General features: G+C 40.7%; 1 pseudogene; it reads right to left on the bottom strand.

Moving 5' to 3' along the window:
• Positions 1-1,562: 1,562 nt before the first annotated feature.
• LOC138077055 (prefoldin subunit 5-like) lies at positions 1,563-2,027 on the bottom strand (annotated as a pseudogene).
• Between the last annotated feature and the right edge of the window lie 21,463 nt (positions 2,028-23,490).

Here is a 23,490-nt window from a genome sequence, read left to right as displayed (position 1 = left end):
CCTAGGGGAACACAGAGCCCCTGGAAATGGAACTCGAGCTTGCGGATTCAGTCCACCCTAACTGTGTCCTGTGAATGTTCCAGCTGTGGGAGCCAAGAGAGTTTCTCGTGTCAATATGAGCCAGCTGAGTTCAGTGTGTGTTACTGGACACCGAAAGCATTCTATTTACACGATACAAATAGAGGAAAGCCAGCATCAAAGGAACAAAAACACAATTTCTACCCCACAAACCATATTTTGTCCTCCTGGGCAAAGTAACTACTTTGGAGAAAAGCACGTTGTGGGTACTTTTTAATACCCTTATGGTTTCTTTGAATTTCTGTGACTTGTATTTGTTTTGGCCTGCTTTGTTTTCTTTATGAAATGAAGATCCAAGTTGTGTGGGTTTTGTCTTCCTTCTTTTTAATGTTGAACCCTAGGATAACAGCTAAATGTGTGTGTGTGTGTGTGTGTGTGTGTGTGTGTGTGTATCAGTAACAATAATAATTGCATTTAAACCATTGGACTAAGTATGGGGGTTATGGGAAGAGGTACAATGAAAGATGAATAACTTGGTCCTAGGAAGATATACTGGTTCTGTCTCCAGAGAATCAGGGAGAAAGAGCAGTTAATGTAATTCTGACAATAATTTTGAGCAGAGGTGACCTTTAACCTAAGTCTTGGAGCTTTTTTTAAATAAAGGAAATTCAAACGTTAAAAATACAGAAAATTATGCACTAAGTACTTGTGTACTCAACACATTTTTTAAATAAATATTAACATTGCCATTTTGGCTTTAGAGTCATTTCTAAAATTAATTTTTAAATGTTGAGATAATTGTGGACTCATACACAGTTTTAAGAAATAATACAGAGATTGATGGGGTAAGTTACATATTAAGTTTTTTTTTTCCTGTGCATTTATTTATTTTTAATTGGAGGATAATTGCTTTACAATGCTGTGATGGTGTCTGCTGTACATCAGTGTGAATCAGCCATAAGTATATATATACACATATATTCCCTCCCTCCTCCTTGAGCCACCCTCCTCTAACCTCAATTCCTCCCTTCTAGGTCATCATAGAGCTCCAGGCTGGGCTCCTTGTGTTGCATAGCAGCTTCCTGCTACTTCTCTATTTTACACATAATACTGTATATATATATGTCAACGCTACTTTCTCGATTTCTCCTAGCCTCTCCCTCCCTCACTGTGTCCACAAATCCATTATCTACATCTGCATCTCCATTTCTTCTCTGTAAATAAGTTCATCAGTACTGTTTTTCTAGATTCCCTATATATGCATTAATATAAGATACCTGTTTTTCTCTTACTTCACTCTGTATAAAAGGCTGTAAGCTCTGGTAATGACCAGGGAGATTGGTGAAGAATTCCAGTCCCCCAGTTGCACGTCTCTATATAAAGGAAAAATGCGAGAAATTATAAGACGCCTTTTTTTTTTTTCCAGTTGGCTCATTTATTAGCATTAAACACAGACCCTCTTCTTTCCCCATTCCAGGAAACCACATCCACAAAGTCCCAGGCCCCAGAAGCAGGCACCCTCTGCCCATTTCTGAAATAAGCTCTCAGGCCTTGGCGGTAGCCTGAGCTGCTCCCAGGGTTGTGAGCTGCCGAATCTTCTGGCTCATCATCTCTATGACAGCCTGTTTCATGGCGTGCTTCTCCTGCAGAGCTGGCTGGATTTTTTCCGTTTGCTTGGTAAGGAAGTCTATCTTCCTCTTGAAGAAGTCCTTGGCATCCTCAGCTGTCTTCTCTACATAGTAACCAGTTCCCACATCGATAAGCACATGTTCCACATCGTGTAGCTTCCCGGGGACATACATAGAACTCGTCAGTGGGGCAAATAATTCTTTCCCCTCGTTGTTTTTCTTCAGCACGTTCAGACAGTCCTTGACTTCCACGTACTTGGTCTGAACCACCTTGAGCTCCGCAATGGACGTAGACAAGAACTCCACTTCCTGGTCCGATTGGTTCTTGAGCATTTCTAGCTGCGGCAGATTTAGCTAGGTGATGTTAACCGACTGCGCCATGTTGGGAAGGATGCTTTGTTTTAACAGCTACACGACAGACTTCCCTGGTAGTCCAGTAGCTAAGACTCTGTGCTCCCAATGCAGGGGGCCTCAGTTTGATCCCTGGTCAGGGAACTAGATACAGCCAAGACCTGGTGCCAACAAAAAAGTAAAATCTTTTGAAAATAAAAAAAAAGAAATGCCTTCTCCCTTTCCTTGAGAAAAAATAAAGGTTATCTGACACCTTTAATAAGAAATAAATTCAAAATTTAGAAAAGAAGAAATAGTACCAAGAGGTCCCCTGTAGTCTTCCGGCATTTTTCCCAATGGTAACATCTTGTTCCAAATAGGAAAAGGAGTACATCAAGGCTGTATATTGTCACCCTGCTTATTTAACTTCTATGCAGAGTACATCATGAGAAACGCTGGGCTGGAAGAAGCACAAGCTGGAATCAAGATCGCCGGGAGAAATATCAATAACCTCAGATATGCAGATGACACCACCCTTATGGCAGAAAGTGAAGAGGAGCTCAAAAGCCTCTTGATGGAAGTGAAAGAGGAGAGTGAAAAAGTTGGCTTAAAGCTCAACATTCAGAAAACGAAGATCATGGCATCGGGTCCCATCACTTCATGGGAAATAGATGGGGAAACAGTGGAAACAGTGTCAGATTTTATTTTCTGGGGCTCCCAAATCAATGCAGATGGTGACTGCAGCCATGAAATTAAAAGACACTCCTTGGAAGGATAGTTTTGACCAACCTAGATAGCATATTCAAAAGCAGAGACATTACTGTGCCGACTAAGGTCCGTCTAGTCAAGGCTATGGTTTTTGCAGTAGTCACGTATGGATGTGAAAGTTGGACTGTGAAGAAAGCTGAATGCCGAAGAATTGATGCTTTTGAACTGTGGTGTTGGAGAAGACTCTTGAGAGTCCCCTGGACTGCAAGGAGATCCAACCAGTCCATTCTAAAGGAGATCAGTCCTGGATGTTCTTTGGAAGGAATGATGCTAAAGCTGAAACTCCAATACTTTGGCCACTCATTGAAAAAAGACCCTGAGGCTGGGAGGGATTGGGGGCAGGAGGAGAAGGGATGACAGAGGATGAGATGGCTGGATGGCATCCCCGACTCGATGGACGTGAGTTTGGGTGAACTCCGGGAGATGCTGATGGATAGGGAGGCCTGGCATGCTGCGATTCATGGGGTCACAAAGAGTCGGACACGACTGAGCGACTGAACTGAACTGAATAAACATTATTATTTTTGCTACAAATATCCATGCATAGTTTTTTTGTATGAGCATAAGTCTTTATTTCTTTGGGGAAAAAGGCTCAGGACTGCAATTGCTAGGTCCGAATGCTAGAATGTTTAATTTTTTAAGAAACTGTCAAACTGTTTTCTAGAGAGGCTATACCATTGCATATATCCACCTGTAGTGAATGGGTGATCTGCAACTCACACCAGCATCTTGAGTTGTCACTATTTTGTAGTTTAGCCATGTTATTAGATGTCTAGTGATATGTCATCATATTTGTTTGTTTGTTTCTTTTAACTGAAGTAGAGTTAATTTACAGCATTGTGTTAGTTTCAAGTGTACAACTAAGTGATTCAGTTATACAGGTATATATGTTATTTTCCAGATTCTTTTCCATTATACAAGATATTGAGTCTAGTTCCTTGTCCTATAATGGGAGAGTCTTATTGTTCACCTATTTTATATATAGTAACAGGTGTAAATTAATCCCAAACTCCTAATTCTCATTGTGATTTTGATTTGCATTTCATTCAGGACTAATACGGAGAAGGCAATGGCACCCCACTCCAGTACTCCTGCCTGGAAAATCCCATGGACGGAGGAGCCTGGTAGGCTGCAGTCCATGGGGTCGCAGAGGGTCGGATACGACTGAGCGACTTCCCTTTCACTTTTCACTTTCATACATTGGGGAAGGAAATGGCAACCCACTCCAGTGTTCCTGCCTGGAGAATCCCAGGGACGGGGGAGCCTGGTGGGCTGCCATCTGCGGGGTCACACAGAGTCAGACACTACTAAAGTGACTTAGCAGCAGCAGCAGCATGACTAATGATGTTGAAGTGCTTTTCATCTGCTTATTTGCCAGCTAATATCCTCTTTTGTGAAGTGTCTCTTCCAGTCTTTTGCCTGTTCTTTAATTGGATGGTTTTTTGCTTGTGTGTTTGTTTTGCTTTTGAGTTCTGAGAGCTGTTAACATAGTCTATATACCAATCCTTTGTCAGATATACCGTTTGTGAATATTTTTCCTCATTCTGTAGCTTGTGTTTTTATCCTCTTAACAGGGTCTTCTGAAGAGAAAGAGTTTTTAATTATATGAAGTCTGGTATATCCATTTTCAAGTATTTATTTTTATTTATTCATTCCACCACCCTGGGTCTTAGTTGCAGCACGTGGAATCTTCAGTCTTTGTTGTGGTATGTGGGAGCCTTAGTTGCAGCACGTGGAATCTTCAGTCTTTGTTGTGGTATGTGGGAGCCTTAGTTGCGGTATTCGAATTCTTAGTTGAGGCATGTGGGATCTGGTTTGCTGACTAGGAACTAGGAATCAACCTCAGTGCCCCCTGCAATGGGAGCATGGCGTCTTAGCCACTAGACCACCAGGGAACCCTGATACATCAATTTTCATTTTCAGGGATTACTCTTTTGCTATCAAATTTAAGAATGCCTCGTCTATCCCTAGATCCTGAGGATTTTGTTCTGTGTTTTCTTTAAATTTCTTTATAGTTTTATGTTTTGCAATATGTCCATGATCCATCTTGGGTCAGTTTTTTATAAGGTTTGAGACCTTAGGTTGGGTTTCATAATACGGCCTAGAGATGGTCATTCATGTGCTCCAGCATCGTTTGTTGAAATGGCTGTATTTCCTGCATTGTACCTTTATCAGACATCACTTGGGCATATTTGCATGGGTCTAGTTCTGGGTATTTTATTCTGTTCCTTTGATCTATGTGTATATGCTTCCACAAATACCACACAGTCTTGATTACTATAGCTCTATCATCAGCCTTGCTATCAACTAGGTTCCTTTCTCCTACTGTATTCTTCTTTTTCAAATTATTTCAGCTATTCTAGTTCCTTTCCCTTTCTGTATAAATTTTAGAATAATCTTGCCTATATCTATAAAAAAATCTTGCTGGGAATTTGATAGGAATTGTTTTAAAACAATATATAAATTGGGGAGAATTGATATCATCATTATCTTCTTTTAAAATCATATTTATTTGCTTGTTTATATTTTGGACACACCATGAAGCTTGTGGGATCTTAATTCCCCAACCAGGGCCTGAATCCAAGCCCTTGGCAGTCAAAGTACAGAGTCCTAACCACTGTAGCTCCAGGGAATTCTCCATTATTATCTTAAGTATTCCAATCCATATGCGCAGTGTACCTCTCATTTTTTTTCTTAGAGTTTTAAAAATTTCTTTCATTGGCTTTGTGATTTTCAGCATACAAGATTTATACATGTTTTGCTAGATTTACATTTAAGTATTTCATTTTTTTAAGCTATTGTGGAAAGTACTATGCTTTTAATCTCAGTGTCCATGTGTTCACTGCTTGTATATGGAAATACAATTGATTGTTGTAGGTTTATCTTGCATCACATGACCTTTCACTCACCACTGCCAGGAGATATTTTGCCTTTTTTTTTCCCTGTGATTTTCTACATAGACAGTCTTATAATCTTCATGGGGACAAATTTTGATACATTGTATTTCCATTTTCATTCGCATCAACATTTTTTTTTAATTTCCTTAGAGACTTCTTTAACCCATGGATTATCTACCAGTATACTGTTTAGTTTCCAAAAGTTTCAAGCTTTTCATATTATCTTTCTGTTTTTGATTGCTAGTTTGATTCCGTTGTGGTTGGAAAACACATTTTGTTTAATTATGATTCTGTCAAATGTTTTGAGGTCTGTTTTGTGGCCCAGGATATGACCCATCTTGGTATATGTTCCATTGGTACTTGGAAAGACTGTGTATTCTGATGTTTTTAGGTAGAGTGTTCTATAAATATCTGTTCGCTTCGGTTGGGTATTGATGTTGAGTTCTACATCACTGCCGATTTTCTGTTTAGCTGTTCTATCAATTGTCAGGGTGTTGAAATCTCCAACTATAATTGTGGATTTGTCCGTTCCGTGTTTTAGTTCTAACACTTTTGGCATCACCTATTTTGCAGCTCTTTTGCTTGGTGTGCATATATTTAGGAATGTTCACTAAGTTTTCCTGGTAAACTGGTCTTCCCCTTTACTTTTGATTATATAATACCCTCTTTATCTCTAGTGATGTTCTTTGCTCTGAAGTCTACTTCCTGTGATATTGCCATAGCCACTCCTGCTTTTCTTTGACTAATCTTTACATGATGTGTTTTTTCGATCCTTCTACTTTCAATGCTTGTACCATTATATTTGAAGTAAGTTTCTTGTAAGAGCATGTAGTTGGGTCATGTTTCTTAATACAAACTACCAATCTCTATCTAAGTTGTTGTATTTAGGCTATTAATTAATAAGGTAGTGATTAAACCTGACATTTTATGGTCATTTTCTGACTCTTCTGTTGTTGTTTTTTTTTTTCCCTATCTTTATGTGGGTTACCTGAATATTTTTTAGAATCCCAGTTTGATTTATCCATATTTTTTTGAGTATATCTCTCTTTCTAGCCTTTTAAACATTTCTCTAGGGGTTACATTATATATGAAAACGTATCACCGTCTACTGGTGTTGTCATCTAACCCATATGAACAAAGTGGAGAACCCCAACCTCATTTTGCATCCATTTCACTCCCTGTGTACATTATTATCTTAAATATTGCCTCTATATGCATTAAGAACCACATTAGACAGTGTTGTAATTTTTGCTTATTCTGAAAAGCGTAATTTAGAAAACTCAAGAGGGTAGGTCAAGCCTGTTTTTTTCAATCCATAGTTTTGTTTATGATGTTCTTTCTTCCTTAAGTGCCAAGGTCCCTATTTTTATCATTTTCTCCCTTTAGTCATTCCTTGAGGGTAGGTCTGCTGGCAACTAAGTCTCTTAGATTTCTTTCATCTGAGGATATGTCTTGATTTCCCCTTTATTTCTGAAGGATATTTTTGATAGATATAGGACTTGGGATTGACAGTTCTTTTCTTTCAACACTTGAAAAACATTGCGCCTCTTCTTTCTGTCTTCCGTGGTCTCTGGTGACAAATATCCTTCCTTGCAAATTATATATCCCCTACAGGTATTGTGTCATTTTTCTCTGGCTGCTTTCAAGACTTAATTATAATGCACCGTGGATTTCTTTGGGTCTATCCTATTTGGGATTCAGTCAGCTTCTCGAATCAGTAGGTTTACGCTCCTTGCCAAATTTGGAGAGTTTTCAGCCACTATTTCTTCAAGTATTTTTAGTCCTGCTTTCTTTCTCCTTCCCTTCCAGGACAACAATGACGCGAGTGTAGAATCTTTTGTTATAGTTCCAAAGGATCCTTAGGCTCTGTTCATTCATTCTTCAATCTATTTTGTCTCTGCTATTCAAATTGGATCATTTCTCTTTCTTTCTTCATTTTATTTTGGCTGCACGAGGTCTTTGCCGAGCATGCAGGCTTTCTCTAGTTCTCTTGTTACAGTGGGTTCCCTTGTTGCAGTACATGGGCTCTAGAGCATGTGGGCTCAGTAGCTGTGTGCGCAGGCTTAGTTGCCGTGTAGTATGTGGGATCTTAGTTTCCCAACCAGGGATCAAATTCGCATCACCTGTTTTGAAAGGTGGATTCTTAACCACCAGACTACCAGGGAAGTCCTAAATTTGGTCATTTCTGTGTTCAAATGTACAGTTAACTGATTTTTTTTCCCTCTAATTCCTCCATTCTGTGGTTAAATCCATGGACTTGGGATTTTTAAAACAATTTTCAATCATTGCAGTTTTCCCTTGTAGAAATTTTATTTGATTCTCCTTTATCTTTTCTAAATCTGAAAATGTCTGTTTCTTTCTAGAGGCTCTCTTTGTCCTCATTTGTTTCATGTGTGTTAGTAATTGCTTGCTGTTGCCCAGTATGATGAGAAGTTTCCTATCAGACTTTTTGTGTTATGTTGTGAAGCTCTAGATCGCATATAAACTTTCTGCTCTAGCAGACTTTCTGTGATACTGGTAAGGCAAGGGAAGAGGGGATGCCACCTCACTGTGCCAAGTGGAGACAACAGTCCAGGTTCCCATTAGGTTTGCATGGCTGCCTGAGACAGAGGTTCCTTGTTACTGCTGGTCACAGGTGGGGTTCTGGCTCCACCAACTCTTCACAGGATTGTGGAGGGGAGGAGTGGCTCATGCCTGCTGGGCTGGTGTGTAAGTCCTAACTCCCTACTTGGTCTTCTCTGACACCGTGCCAGTGGGGTTCTGGGCATGTGGTTACAGCTCACAAGGATTAGAGTCTAAACTCCCTATTCAATCTTTACTGCCTGGAAATGGGTGAAGATGAGAGTACAGTTTTCAATGTGGAGCTTGGCTGGGATAGAGCAGTTATTGTCTAAACGTATTACATTTTGTTAGGCTGTCCCTTTCCAGGTCCTTTGGCTGGAGAAGATTTTGTTGGGATCTTTTTTCCTATGCTTTTTGGCATTTTCAGGTTAACAACTGCTTCAGTTCTAAGTCTGCTTCTGTATGCAACAGAAAGAAAACTCAGAGAACGTACCACACTGTTATTTCTTGGGCCCTGAGCTTCTTAGCAGTTCTGCCTTCTCCTTAGCTTTCAGAGTCTTTTTATGTTTGTTTTACATATAATTTCTAGGGCTTTTAGTTACACTCAGTGAGAGGATTAGGGAAAATTACACATACCCCAAACTCTAAGATTCATTAGTTTTAAGGAAATAAAATGTTGTGGTTCCTGTCAACATTTCTTTGTAAATCTTATATAATCTTATGATATTTTCTCCTACTAAATGTATCTGTCATATTTGTTTTTATTTTCACATAGTGGCATTTTTAATGGTTTAAAGGTTTTCATGTCATATCTAACACAAAAATGAATCAAAAATGGATCCTAGGCTTAAATGTAAAACATAACTTTATAAAACTTTTTGAAAACAACATATTAGTCCATGTATTCTTAGATATGATGCAAATAGTAATGATCCTTATAAAAAATTAATAAACTGGACTTCATCAACATTAACAGGTTTTGTCCTCTGAAAGACATCTTTAGGAGGATGAACAGCAAATCATACATCTGACAAAGGATTTCTATATAGACTATATAGTGAAAGTGAAAGTGTAAGTGTAAGTGTTAGTCACTAAGTTGTGTCCAACTCTTTGCAACCCCATGGTCTGTAGCCCACCAGGCTCCTCTGTACATGGAATTCTCCAGGCAAGAATACTGGAGTGGGTAGCCATTCGCTTCCCCAGGGGATCTTCCCAATCCATAGATCGAACCTGGGTCTCCTGCACTGCAGGCAGATCCTTCACCATCTGAGCCATATAAAGAACTCTCAAATTTCAACAAATAATGCAATTTTTAAAATGTGCAAAAGATTCGAAAAAAGTTCTTCACCAAGAAGATATGTCATCATGCAAAGGTGTTAAAAATGTTAGTAGTTGGAAAAACTCTAATTAAACGACAGTGAAATATTACTATACAAAGGTCCATAGAGTCAAGGTTATGGTTTTTCCAGTAGTCATGTATGGATGTGAGAGTTGGACTAAAAAGATAACTGAGCACTGAAAAATTGATACTTTTGAACTGTGGTGTTTGAGAAGACTCTTGAGAGTCCCTTGGACTGCAAGGAGATCCAACCAGTCCATCCTAAAGGAAATCAGCTCTGAATATTCATTGGAAGGACTGATGCTGAAGCTGAAACTCCAATCCTTTGGGCACCTGATGCGAAGAACTGACTCATTGGAATAGACCCTGATGCTGGGAAAGATTGAGGGTGGGAGGAGAAGAGGACAACAGAGGATGAGATGGTTGGATGGCATCATCAACTCAATGGACATGAGTTTGGGTAAACTCAGGGAGTTGGTGATGGACAGGGAGGCCTGGCGTACTGCAGTCCGTGGGGTCGCAAAGAATTGGACATGACTGATGACTGAACTGAACTGAACTGAATAATAAAATGAAAATTTGACCATGCCATGACTGGTAAGGATGTTAAGCAGCTAAAACTGTTATATAGTCGTTATGGAAAACATGGCAGTTTCTTATAGAGTGAAACACGTTTACCACATGATCCAGCAATTCCACTTCTACATTTTTACCTAAGGGAAAGGAAAACCTATGTTCACACAAAAACATGTATGCAAATGTTTACAGCAGCTTTACTTATCATTGTCAAAAACTGAAAATAACCTTAAAGTCTCTTGTCTTGGGATTGGATAAATGAACCAAGGTCTGTCTACCCAATGGAGTACTGCTTAACAATGAAAAAAGATATTGGTACACTCAGTGACTTGGATGGATTGCAAAGGCATTATGTTGAGTGGGAAAAAAAAAAAGCCAGTTTCAAAAGGTTATACTGTCTGTGATTCCATTTTTATGACATCCTGGAAAAGGCTATAGTGACAGCTTATAAATCAGTGGCTGCCAGAGAGTCAGAGCAGTTTAGGGGAACAAGGTAAGGTTGACTGTCTTGAGGTACCACAAGAGAACGTGTGCATGTGTGTGTGTGAGATGAAACTCTTCTCTGTTTCGATTATGGTGGTAGTGTGTATTTGTGTGCATTTGTCAAAACTCACAGAACTGTACACCGAAAAAGAGTGAATTTTACTATATGTTACTAAAATGCAAGTAGAAAACGTACATGACTGTTATCTCCCTTCTGTAACCTCTAATTTACTCATCATTGTTTTATATCCAGACCTACCTCTTTCTTCATACTAGGAAAATTCTAGTATGTAGAAGATTGCATTCCAAGTGATAGAAATATTAAGAACAAAGATTCAGAATTGATGTGACCTTAGAGCCATTTATGCACTTGATTCTAAAATGAGAAAACGTCATTAAATGGAGCAGGTTCCGGATGATCCCTGGGGAACATCACTTTGACACGAAGGTTGACAGAGGTTATCCATCACAAGCCATTGACTCTGACCTTAAAAGCTGTAATTCTCAAAAGGTGAATCCTTCCAGGGACCTCAGCTGTTTCAATGTTAAGTGAAAAACATGAGGAACCAGTCTCTACATTCTCTCTAATTTGTTTTTTGTCCAGTCCTGTGAAAATCAAATTTATTTGTCCATACTGCCTTGGAAAAAGTATGCAATAAATTCTAGCCCTGTTTTATCAACTAAATAAGTGGATGATGTCAAGGAGTCATTTAACTCCTCAGAGTCGCTTTCCTCTTCGTTTTGCAGCTGCGTTGTGTTAAATTATTTGAAGTCTCTTCCACCTATAAAGTACCGTAGGATATTAATGAAACCTCTGAAGCATCCAATTGTCCATTCAACTGTCTCAGGAAGTTATCTAGGTGCCTTAGATATGCATGAGTCCCTGCTTGAGTGTGGACAACCGCAGGGCCATAGTACAATGGTTTGGTTGGTCAAGGTCTTGGGGGAGAATCAGTAGGAGAGCAATTCATGAATGAGAATGCCAGGTAAGCATCCAGACACTCCCAGATTGACTGCTGTTTACCTGCTCTCCCCGTCTGATTTTATTTGAGAAAGAAAGGAGGTGGCCTTTCCTCTGCTTTCCTTGGTCTGTCCATGGCTGTAAAGGAATAAGAAGCTACAGACTCTCAAACTAGTTATAGTCCAGCTGTATATCCTCTCAGGTCTTCATTTCTTATTTAACTAGACATATAATGAAAGCATCTAAACTTGGAGGGTCCTCAGTAAATGGGAAGCTCTAAAAGCTTTCCCAGTGATGAGTAAGCATTTAGAATCTGGTTGTTTTGATGGTTTTTATTTTTTTGGTGAGTGGTAACAGCCTAGCTTTGAGAAATATGTGTAGCACATTTTCCCACACTTCTGCTAAAGAAACAGCAAAATAAAATAAGTATTCTGGAAGATGATTTTAAAGAATGAACATAACTCCTGCCCATTAATTACCACATGATTGGATTCTAGGAATGTTCATTTAAAAAACAGTTAACCCAGAAGTTTAAACGACAAGGAAAATTACTGTGGTAAAAAGCTAACGGTCTATTGATACAATCTCACTTGTATATGGAAGTATAAAAATTAAATGTGAATAAATCTTACATTAATTCTAGGAATATATTTGTCAAAGATGAAACTGGATTTCTGTATATACTAGAAAAGCTCTATTAATCAGAAAGCTTCCATTCATGTTTAAATAGGAAGCAGGAATTTTTTTTTAACACTTTTCCATCTATTGTTGAAACCATTGGTAAAATATATAAGCTTTCCTCACTTTCTTTTTTTTTTTTTTCCTCACTTTCTGAGCACAGAAGAGTCATCAAAGTTGAGTTAACCCTTGAAGAGAGGCATTGAAACATCCGTGATGATGGTTAATACAGTCGAAGCCAGGACTGAAGACCAGACCTCAGAACCTCAGGTGAACCCTAGAGAATACTTTTGGAGAGATGAATTTCTGACTCAGCTTTAAAGCATTGAGTTCTCTCCTTTCACCACGTTGTAGGGAGCCAAAACGGAGAGTTTAGCAAAGGATAACATGTCCACTTTGTTGACACTGGCCAACTGAGATTTTACTGTCTTTAGAGAATAAAGTTCATAAGTCAAGATACTAAATAATGTACTGGATCTCAAAGAATATTCCCTCCAAACACTTTTTAATGACAAAGGCTAAAATGGCAAACTTTTCAGTGAGGAAACCTGCAAGATACCTTAACCGAATGATCAAAGATAACCTTCAGCAATGGAATAAAAACTACAGCATGTGCCTCCTGATAGAGTCAACTATAAATGGGCACTTGCCATGGGCACTTGCCATCTACCTCTCCAAGGATTAAATCACGTGCTGCTGCAGCTGCTGATTGCAACACTGGCTGAAAGGAGTTCAGGGTGGAGAGCAGAAATGAGGCACTCTGTGTTTGGGGAAAAGCTGGCAGAACACGTCTTTAGATAGTTATTTTCAGGAGCTGATTTATGAGCCCAGTTCTTATATTTCCTCCTATCTAGAAAAGCACTAAAATCCTTCATGGTGGTGATTGTTTCTCCGGACTAGCAGACAGCTTCATGAGACTAGCAGAAACCTTCTGGGAAAATATGTGCTTGATTGCGTGTACTCTCCCTTCACCAAAATCACACATATACTCACCTTCCCCCCTGCATCTTTGAAGTTGTTTCTCGAAGCCGTCTAAGGTGCTGTCTCACAGACTTCAGTCCTCGTTCTACCCCAAATAAAACTTAACTGGCAACTCTCATGTTGTGATTTTTTTTTTTTTTAATCAACAGCAGGGTGCTCTAGGAAGAACCCAGCATCACTACTGTGAAATTCTTGCCTAAAGTTCAGCAACTTAATCTAGTCATGAGGAAATAGCCAACAAATCCGAGTGGAAGGATGATCTGCAAAGCAACTGGGACTCTACTCTTCAAAAATGCCAATGTGAGAAAGAAAGAGCCAGAAAACATCCCAGATCACAGGAGACCAAAGGGACAAGATGACGGAATTCAAGCATTGCATTATTTAAGATAAAATCTTAATAAGGTCTGTAGATTAGATAGTAGCATTATTTTAGTATTAATCTCCTTATTTTTGATCACTGTCCTGTGGTCATGCAAGAAAATTTAAGAAAATACAAACAAGTATTTTGTAAAAATAGGGAGTAAAAGATCGTCATATCTAAACTTACTCTTCCTGATAGCTCAGTTGGTAAAGAATCTACCTGCAATACAGGAGGCCCTAGTTCAATTTCTGAGTAGAAAAGACCCACCGGAGAAGGGACAGGCTACCCACTCCAGTATTCTTGGCCTTTCCTTGTGGCTCAGCTGGTAAAGAAGCTGCCTACAATGTGGGAAATCTGGGTTCGATCCTTGGGTTGGGAAAATCCCGTGGAGAAGGGAAAGGCTACCCACTCCAGTATTCTGGCCTAGAGAATTCCATGGACTATACTGTCTATGGGGTAACAAAGAGTCGGACATGGCTGAGCTACTTTCACTTTTGCTTTCAAAGTTATTCTTAGATGGGCATTAGAGAACTTTCTGGCTGACAAAAAAGTTCCATATCTTGACTGCAGTGGTGGTTACAAGGGTTATATAAATGTATTTATTTGCCAAATGTCTCAAACTTAAGTGCATGAATTTTATTGTTTGTAACCACGTCTCTATAAATACAGCTGATTTTTAAAGCTGCTGTTCACTTTGATATTGCATAAGATTGTTTGTGAAATAGTTACATAAGTAATATGGACTAAGTTCCTGTTGTTTTTTATGTGTACAGTTTCAAAATGATTGATTGATTGCCTGATGCATGAAATTCAATAAGACTGTCACTAAACTTTTACCAATTCACTCTCTCCATTATCATTTTATCTGATCTATTTTAAGTAGTTTGCAACTACGCAGGTAAATTCTTATTCTAATCTCACTCACTTTTTAAAGAGCTGCAAATATTTTCTGTCTAAAAGCATGTCTTCTTGTCAATCAAAGATATCCCTGATATAAAACAATTCTTATATTTTGTATTATATAAAAGTGAAAAAAGAAGAAAGGCATGTTGGCTGCTTCAAAGGAAATGAAAACTAGGACTGGGGCCGTTTCTGATGACTAAATAATAGGATTTCAGTTGCTCTGTGTCCCACAGGAGCTTAGCTATTAACTCAACTTAGGAAAAGGATTGCAAAACGGACTGCTTCCTGTTGTGAATAGATTCTGAGGCCTTTACATTGCATTACCAAAGGCTCGAAGAAAGGTGAACAGTCAGGGTCAGCAAATACCACAGAAATTGGCTCTCAACCCTCAGGAGTGAAAGACTATTAGTACAAGTAGAAGCGATTCTGACCCACACGTGGATTCGGACCTGACCCACATTAGCAAGACAGGAGGAGGCTGCCGGCTGCCTCCAGGGGCCAGAGCCCAACAGAGAAGTGAGCTGGGAGTGTGAAGGCTTTTCTTAGTCCTGCTCCATCAGATCAGCCCAGGGTCCTTGTACATGTTCCTTCTCTGGGGCTCAGTTTCCCTTTGGCATCTGCAAGATGAAAGGCTACCACAGATGTTTTTTAGAGCGAACATCCTATATAATTCTGAATCCGGGTATCTCTGGTGTGGAGCACTGAGGTCTTCTCTGCTTCCTCACTTCTGCCTTTTCTTTGCCCGTGGCTTACCAAATCTGACAACAGTGTCCCATCCGCTGTCTACAGAGCTGCTTATGGCATTCCTGGGATGGAGGAAACATTGAAATTGTTTCCACTGTGGCCTTTGCGGAGGGGAGATAGATGATGTTTCTCTCTCTCTCCTTTTCCCCACTAATTCCTGGGAATATCCATAAAACCCTCCACAAGATGTATAGCCATGGGTTGGACACAGTTAATAAATAGAAATATTTCATGTGTGCTTAACTGACATCTCCAGAAATTTCTAAAGAACTGCATAATCCTATCCAGCAGGTAGTAATAAGATCTCTGTGAAGGAGCAACTACAAACTGGCACTTGCCACGGGCACTTGCCATCTACCTCTACAGGGATTAAATCATGTGCTGCCGCAGCTGCTGACCTTCAACATCCCCTGAAGGGAGTTCAGGGTGGAGAGCAGAAAAGAGGCACGCTGTGGTGGGGTGGGTAGCAGGGAACTGGCAAGACAGGTCCTCAGATAGTTACATATTTTTGGAGTCGATTTTAGGAGCCCAAGTCTTCGTATCTCCTCGTATCTAGGAAAATACTAAAATCTTTCCTGGTGATGACTATTTCTCATGACCAGCAGAAAGCTTCATGAGTCTAGCAGAAAACTTCTGGAAGAATACATGCTTGATTCAAGCATGTACCCTCCCTTCACTAGAAGCACATATATACTGGCCTTCCTGCCTACCTCTTTGGAGCAGTTCCTCAAAGCTATGTGAGGTGCTGTCTCCTGGGCTGCAGTCCTCATTTGGCCTCAATTCAAACTTAACTCGCAACTCTCACATTGTGCTTTTTTCTTTAAAGTCAACAGAGCCTATTGTTGTTGTTCAGTTGCTACATCATGTCTGACTTTGTGATCCCATGGACTGCAACACGCCAGGCTTCCCTGTCCTTCACCATCTCCCAGAGTTTGCTTAAACTCACGTCCAGTGAGTCAGAGATGGTACTCAACCATCTTATCCTCTGTTGTCCCCCTTCCCTCCTGCCTTCAGTCTTTCCCAGCATCAGGGTCTTTTCCAATGAGTCAGTTCTTTGCATCAGGTGGCCGAAGTACTGGAGCTTCAGCTTCAGCATCAGTCCTCCCAGCGATTATTCAGGGCCTATATAGATAGAGCATATAGGTTTTTTAATCATCATTTATAAATTAATGGATTCTGGATTTAAAAATGAGTTGCTTAATGTGGGAATATTCTTTTCATAGAATATAATCAAGAAATGCATAGAAAAAAAAAAACCATTCCAGCCAACATAAGAGAGCAATTAAAACTTCAGCCTCGACTTCCTATCGCTCTACCTGATGCTGAAAATGGCTGCTTTCAGTACGGACCAGATTTTGAAGCTGAAAAGTGCTGAAAGGTATCAAAATCTGCCACCCCCAAACCTCTTTGGCATGTGGATTATTTTAAGAACAGCAGATGCAGGGAAGACAGGGCAAACAGCTTCCTTTTGTAAAGAAAATTTCCACTTATAGAGATGTTTCCTCTCCTGTATCAGTAAGAGGAGGACTCAACTTTTATCGGTGGAGAAGGCACCATAATAAATGCTACTAAACAGCCCTCGTGTACCGCATGTTTCCTGGTTACTTTTTGTTGCTGTTGTTTAGTCACTCAGGTGTATCTGACTCTTGTGACCCCATGGACTGCAGCCCAGCAGTCTCCCCTCTCCATAGGATTTCCCAGGTAAGAATAATGGTGTGGGTTGCCATTTTCTACTCCAGGGGAATCTTCCCGACTCAGGGATCGAACCTGTGTCTCCTGTTAGGGAGGTGGATTCTTTACCACTGAGCAACTTTGGAAGCCTAGTCTGCCTCACCATAACTTGTTTCTCCTGCACAGAAGCCCAGGACCCCTTTTCCTTTGTTTGTCCTACAGGGGTTTATAAGCCAAGTTCTCACCATCCCTTTGGGTCGCTCCTCACTGGGTGCTCTCATATACATGTATGAAGCACAAGTCAATAAACTTCTGTTTGCTGTCTCTTGTTCATCTGTCTTTGGCCAGACTATTGTCTTTTTGGCCAGATTTACTTTTCCATCCCTACAGTGCTAGAATATTAGACTAAAATATAAGAATATAAACATTTTTACCTTAAAGAAGAGAAATGTGCCCAGAAAGGTGGAAGAAGCCACCTTTCATTCCTTTTGTGATTGCACGGGGGCACTGTTTGTCAAAGTATCTTCCTGAAAACAATGGTCATGGAAGACAGGTGTACAGAGAAAAAGACTCTGAGATCAAGGTGGTAGAGAAATACCGCCTGCTCTACTCACTATGGGAGAATCCAATCCACGTTACCAAGTCTCGGAGATGTTCTGGCTGCATTAAAACACGATTAACTTTATCATTAACTTGAGCATTTCAAACCCAAGTGACCTCAGAACACTTTATCTGCCTAAACCTTTCTTGTTTAGCAGGACACACTTTGGGAAACCTAGCCCATAGGGTTCAGTTTACTGATGAAGAGTCCACTTAAGATTTGGTAAAGAAAATAAGAGAAAAGAGGGTTGCTCATGGAATTCGAGGTTGGGACCTGAGCGGGCTCTGCTTTTTTACCCTTTTGAAAGCCATATATTACAATCTGGAAATATGTCAAAAATTGAGCTTAATTTTCTTTGCGATATTGCTCCTTCTGTTCCTCTCCCCCGCCCCACCCTCCTGGACCCCCTCACCCAGCCCCACTTCTCACCTAAACCAGAAACCTGAGTGCAGGTGTGCACTGCAACTCTCCAGAAATCAAAGAGGATCCCTATATACATTTATTAGGAGTTTTTCTGGTAAAAAGAATGTGTGGGGCCTTCCCTGGCAGTCCAGTGGTTGAGACTCCAAGCTTCCGCTGCAGGGGGCCTGGGTTTGATTCCTCGTCAGGGAACTAAGATCCAGAAAGCCATGTGGTGAAACCAGACGTAGAACTGGCACCGAAGTCCTCAAACTCAGTGTTCCTCAGGGTTCCACAAGCAGGTACATGCATAATACCCAGGTGGATGCCTCTGTGCCATCCCAGTGGGATGGGAGAGGGAGAACCAACACAATATTATGTTCATGCTTGGTGTACCATAAGTAACAAAATCTTAAAAAGAGAAAGAACGTACGGCACACAATTTACAAATATAGTAAAATATACTATGATCTTTACTGTAAATTCCATGTGGCCTGGGGACTTCCCTGGTGGCTCAGTCAGTAAAGAATCTGCTTGCAATGCAGGGGATTTGGGTTCAACCCCAGGGTCAGGTAGATCCCCCAGAGAAGGGAATGGCAACGCACTCTAGTATTCTTGCCTGGGAAATCCCATGGACAGAGGAGCCTGGAGGGCTTTAGCCGGTGGGGTCACAAGAGTCAGGCATGACTCAGCAACTAAAACACCGCAACCACACACCATGTGGCCTACTGATGCTTGTGCATGCGTGCTAAGTCGCTTTAGTTGTGTCTGACTCTTTGTGACCTCCATGGACTGTAGCCTCCCAGGTTTCTCTGTCCGAGGGCTTCTCCAGGCAAGAAGACTGAAGTGGGTTGCCATGGCCTCCTCTGGGGGAATCTTCCCGACCCAGGGATTGAACCTGGGTCTCCAGCATTGCAGGTAGATTCTTTACCACTAGCCACCTGGGAAGCCCATCGATGTTTACTAAATGCTTTCACTGATGTTTCCTAGCTTCTTGTAATCACAGCCATCCTATGGTGCAACTGCTGAAGGATTGTGGCCTTATCACCCATGTTATGCAGCCCAGGCCCCTGGTGCAGAAACTGTTTTTTCTTTCTTTGTTCGTTTTCTTAACCACACAGACTAGCTGTATTTTATCAGCAGTATGACACAAAGGCCTGAGACAAAACCAGGCTGAATGGACTAAATCCAAGACGGTGGGCAAAGTAAGCTAAAGGCCACCAATTCCTTGCTTTGCTTTATCTCTCTATTTCCATACCAGCCCCTGAGAACTGAAGGACACTGGCCTTGCTTTATTTCTGTGTTTGTTTTCAAAAGTACCTGGCATTTGGCAGAGATGCTTTGCTGCTGTACTTTGAGAGATATACACTTTGAGAAATATAGGATGGTCAACTGCCTCAGCCCTTCTCTGGCCTGACCACAGGAATGCACCTGTGCAGGTGAAACCTGGAGGTGTCGGAGAGTTACCTCTGCTTCTTTGTCATGCTACTATCTCCACCCAAAGGGAGAATTTGCACTCTGGTAGGTACAATTTGTGCCACACGCAAAGGAGTGTGGAAGACTGGAGTGCCCTTTTCCTAGAGCCCTGATCACCTGTCTGCCTCCTAACTCTTCAGTTCAGTTCAGTCGCTCAGTTGTGTCCAACTCTTTATGACCCCATGGACTTCAGCACGCCAGGCCTCCCTGTTCATCACCAACTCTTGGAGTTTATTCAAATTCATGTCCATTGAGTCAGTGATGCCATCCAACCATCTCATCTTCTGTCATCCCCTTCTTCTCCTGACTTCAATCTTTCCCAGCATCAGGGTCTTTTCTAACGAGTCAGTTCTTTGCATCGAGTGGCCAAAGCATTGGAGTTTCAGCTTCAGCATCAGTCCTTCCAATGAATAGTCAGGACTGATTTTCTTTAGGATGGACTGGTTGTATCCCTTTGCAATCCAAGGGACTCTCAAGAGTCTTCTCTAACACCACAGTTCAAACGCATCAATTCTTCAGCACTCAGCTTTCTTTACAGTCCAACTCTCACATCCATACATGAGCACTGGAAAAACCATAGCCTTGACTAGACAGACCTTTGTTGGCAAAGTAATGTCTCTGCTTTTTAATATGCTCTCTAGGTTGGTCATAACTTTTCTTCTAAGAAGCAAGCATCTTTTCATTTCATGGCTGCAGTCACCATCTGTAGTGATTTTTAGAGCCCCCCAAAATTATTTTTTGGGGGCTCCTAACTCTTAAAATTTCCTTACTGTCTCCCTACCTCCTCACTTTGGGCTTCTAGAACATAAGCTCCCTCTCTCTATTTTCTGGCCATTGAATAAAAGCCTGTCTTGCTTTCACCAAACTCAGTCATTGGCAGTGCGAAACTGAGCAGGAAAGAACCTCCTGACCAAACCAGGGGGTCTTGGTCCAATTTGGTAACAGCCCCAAAACAGATGTTGGCTCATGCTTTTGTTTATAATAGTGAATATGAAGCAGAAGACATATATTAGAACTTCGTTTGTTCATCAGTGATGCAAGTGACTTCTCAGCTGAATCAGATGACAGATCTCAATATTGAAAGAGTTTATTTCCTCAGGTTTTTACACTATTATGCCCTAGCTGTAGACATAAAACTCTTTAAAGCATAACTTACATTATTAACACTTTCTCCAGCACTTTCTAGACTAAAGTAGGAGTTGGCAAACAATAGTTTGTGAGCATAAAACCAAAACAAAAAAACTGGCTGCTGCCTATTTTTAAAAACTTTTTATTTCGTATTGGAGTACAGCTGATTAACAAAAGTTGTGATAGCTTCAGGTGAAGAGGAAAGGGACTCAGCCGTATATGTACATGTATCCACTCTCCCCCAAACTCCCTTCCCATCCTGGCTGCCACATAACATCAAGCAGAGTTCCCGGTGCCATACAGTAGGAACTTGTTGGTTATCCATTTTTAAATATAGCAGTGTGTTTACGTCCAAAACTACAATGAGATATCACCTCACACCAGTCAGAATGACTATTATCAAAAAATTCATAAACAATGAATGCTGGAGAGGGTGTAGAGAGAAGAGAAATCTTCGGTACTGTTGGTGGGAATATAAATTGGTACAGCCACTATGGAGAACAGTATGGAATGCGTGCTAAGTCGCTTCAGTCAGGCCTGACTCTACATGACCCTATGGACTATAGCCTGCCAGACTTCTCTGTCCAAGGGATTTCCCAGGCAAGAATACTGGAGTGGGTTGCCATTTCCTTCTCCAGGGGATCTTCCAGACCCAGGCATTGAACTCATGTCTCCTGCATTGGCAGGTGGGTTCATTACCACTAATGCCACCTGGGAAGCCCAGAACAATGTGGATGTTCCTGAAAAAGTTAAAAATAGCACTTGCTCACTGCGATGGCCCACACTCTAGGCAGTGTGCTTCTCTCCATATTTGAATAAATCCACTTCTTACCTATTAAAAAAAATAGAGCTACCATATGATCCTGCAATCCCACTCTTGAACATATATTCAGAGAAAAACATGATCCAAAGGATACATGCCTATTTTCATCAATAAAATGTGATCAGAACACAATAGCACTCATGGTTTACGATTTTCTGTGGCTGCTTCCACTGGACAACAGCACAATTAAATGGCTGTGTTAGGAACTGTGTGGCCCAGAAAGCCCCAGATATTTTCTCTCTGGCTCTTCATAGTCGAGGTTTGCTGACCCCTGAGCTAGAAAATAACAAAACAACAAACTGAGTCCTAATTTGTAGCCTTGACCAACTTCTGTGTTTGTACATTCCTGCCATGGTGGGTTTCAAGTTACTGGGGGTGATGGTAGAGAGAGATGCTGAAATGCCCTACTAAATGGTACGTCCATTAGACAGACACAGCAGATGTAAATAACCTCCAGAGCTTGGAAAAGAGTAAAATGTAGTGAGATAATTAGGAAGTGATGACTTTTGAGAATGCATTACCATTGCTTTCAACAAAATATATCTTATTGTAAATGTATATAATTTGATTTTGTAATGGCAATGTAACTTACCATCGCATCTCCTGCCACTTCTTGCAGGTCCCTTATGTCAGCGCCTCAAATTTGTCCCCAGGTCCTATAATTTCATCCCTAAGCCTCTGTAATGTTTGTTTCCCCTCCTCAGTGCTAATGTGTGTGTGTGTGTGTGTTTTTTTTTTAACTTCTGTACATCTTGTCTCTTGCCCAGACTATTATAATACTTTCTGAGATCCTCTCTTGACTTCAGAACACACGCCTCCAATCCATCTTGTAGACAATGGTTCTTAAACAGCGATGCGCATCTGAGTCATCAGGATTCTTATTAAAATGCAGATTCTGATTCAGTGGGTCTGGGAGGAGTCTGAGGCTCTGCATCTCCAACAAGCTCCCAGGCGATGCTGCTGTTCGAAGTTCTCGGGTCACACTTTAAGGAACAAGGCTGCTAAAGTCTCCTGCAAAAATGTGAATCTCACCGTGTTACTCCCCTGTATAAAACTATTTATGGTTCCCCAAACATAACAGGCTGTTTCACACCTCTGGGCTTTATTAATATTGCTCCCACTGCCAGAAATTGTTCCCGCTCCCTTTCGCATCTGCCCAGGAAACGCCTTCTTTTCTTGCAAAGCCCAGCTGTGCGACAGCCTCTTCTGACGTCCTCCATTAGAAATGAGCACCACTCCCCGCCCCCATCGGTTCCTGCTACAATGCGTCAGCACAACCATCTCCTGACACTGCTGTATTTATTTGTTTGCATGACTTTCTCCCTCCTTAAACTCTTGTCAACCAAAATTCTCTAAGCCACATTCTGACATCAGCTCAAATGTCATTTCCTCAGAGTTTTTCTGATGTCCCCAAGAAGTCTTTCACCCCTAACCTTGTTACTCTTTTTTAAATTTATTTTCACTAGAGTATAGTTGTTTTACAATGTTGTGTTAGTTTCTGCTGTATAGCAAAGTGAACTAGCTATACATATATCTCTTTTTCTTGTTTTTGTTTTTTTTTCTTTCCCATATGGTCACCACAGAGCATTGAGCAGAGTTCCCTGTGCTATACAGTAGGTTCTCATTGGGTATCTGTTTTATACATAGTATCAACAGTATATGTACCTCAATCTCAGTCTCCCAATTCATCCCCTCATCTTGGTATCCATACATTTGTCCTCCAGTCTGTGTCTCTATTTCCGCGTTGCAAATAAGATCATTTCCTCATCACTCGTCACACCCTGAGTGTGTCTTCCAGAATGTCATTCAGATCCTGTGATTATTTTGGTTTAATTTTTAGTAGATGCAGCCTTATTTGACTCAACTGACACCAGTAGAGGGTAAGTCGATTATAAATTAGACACTGAAATTGGGGAATCATAAAAAGTGATATTTATTTATGTTAAATATTTTTATGAACATATAAATAAAGGCACAGTTGTTTACCTCGGTTTTAACTCAGAGACAAAAGCATCATTTTGAATGTATTTGTTGATTCAAGTTCAGTATCATCTTTCTAACATAAATTATAGCCCCAAAGTATCATCTACAATTTCCAGCTTCAGTTTCTTTCAAGTGGTGCGTGAACATAAGGAAACTTGTAAAAGCAAGATTGAAAAAGAA

Source organism: Capricornis sumatraensis, chromosome 3, assembly GCF_032405125.1.
Source record: "Capricornis sumatraensis isolate serow.1 chromosome 3, serow.2, whole genome shotgun sequence".
Classification (NCBI taxonomy): domain Eukaryota; kingdom Metazoa; phylum Chordata; class Mammalia; order Artiodactyla; family Bovidae; genus Capricornis; species Capricornis sumatraensis.
The sequence above is the reverse complement of the archived record's forward strand: the minus strand, read 5'-3'. Positions and strand labels throughout refer to the sequence as shown.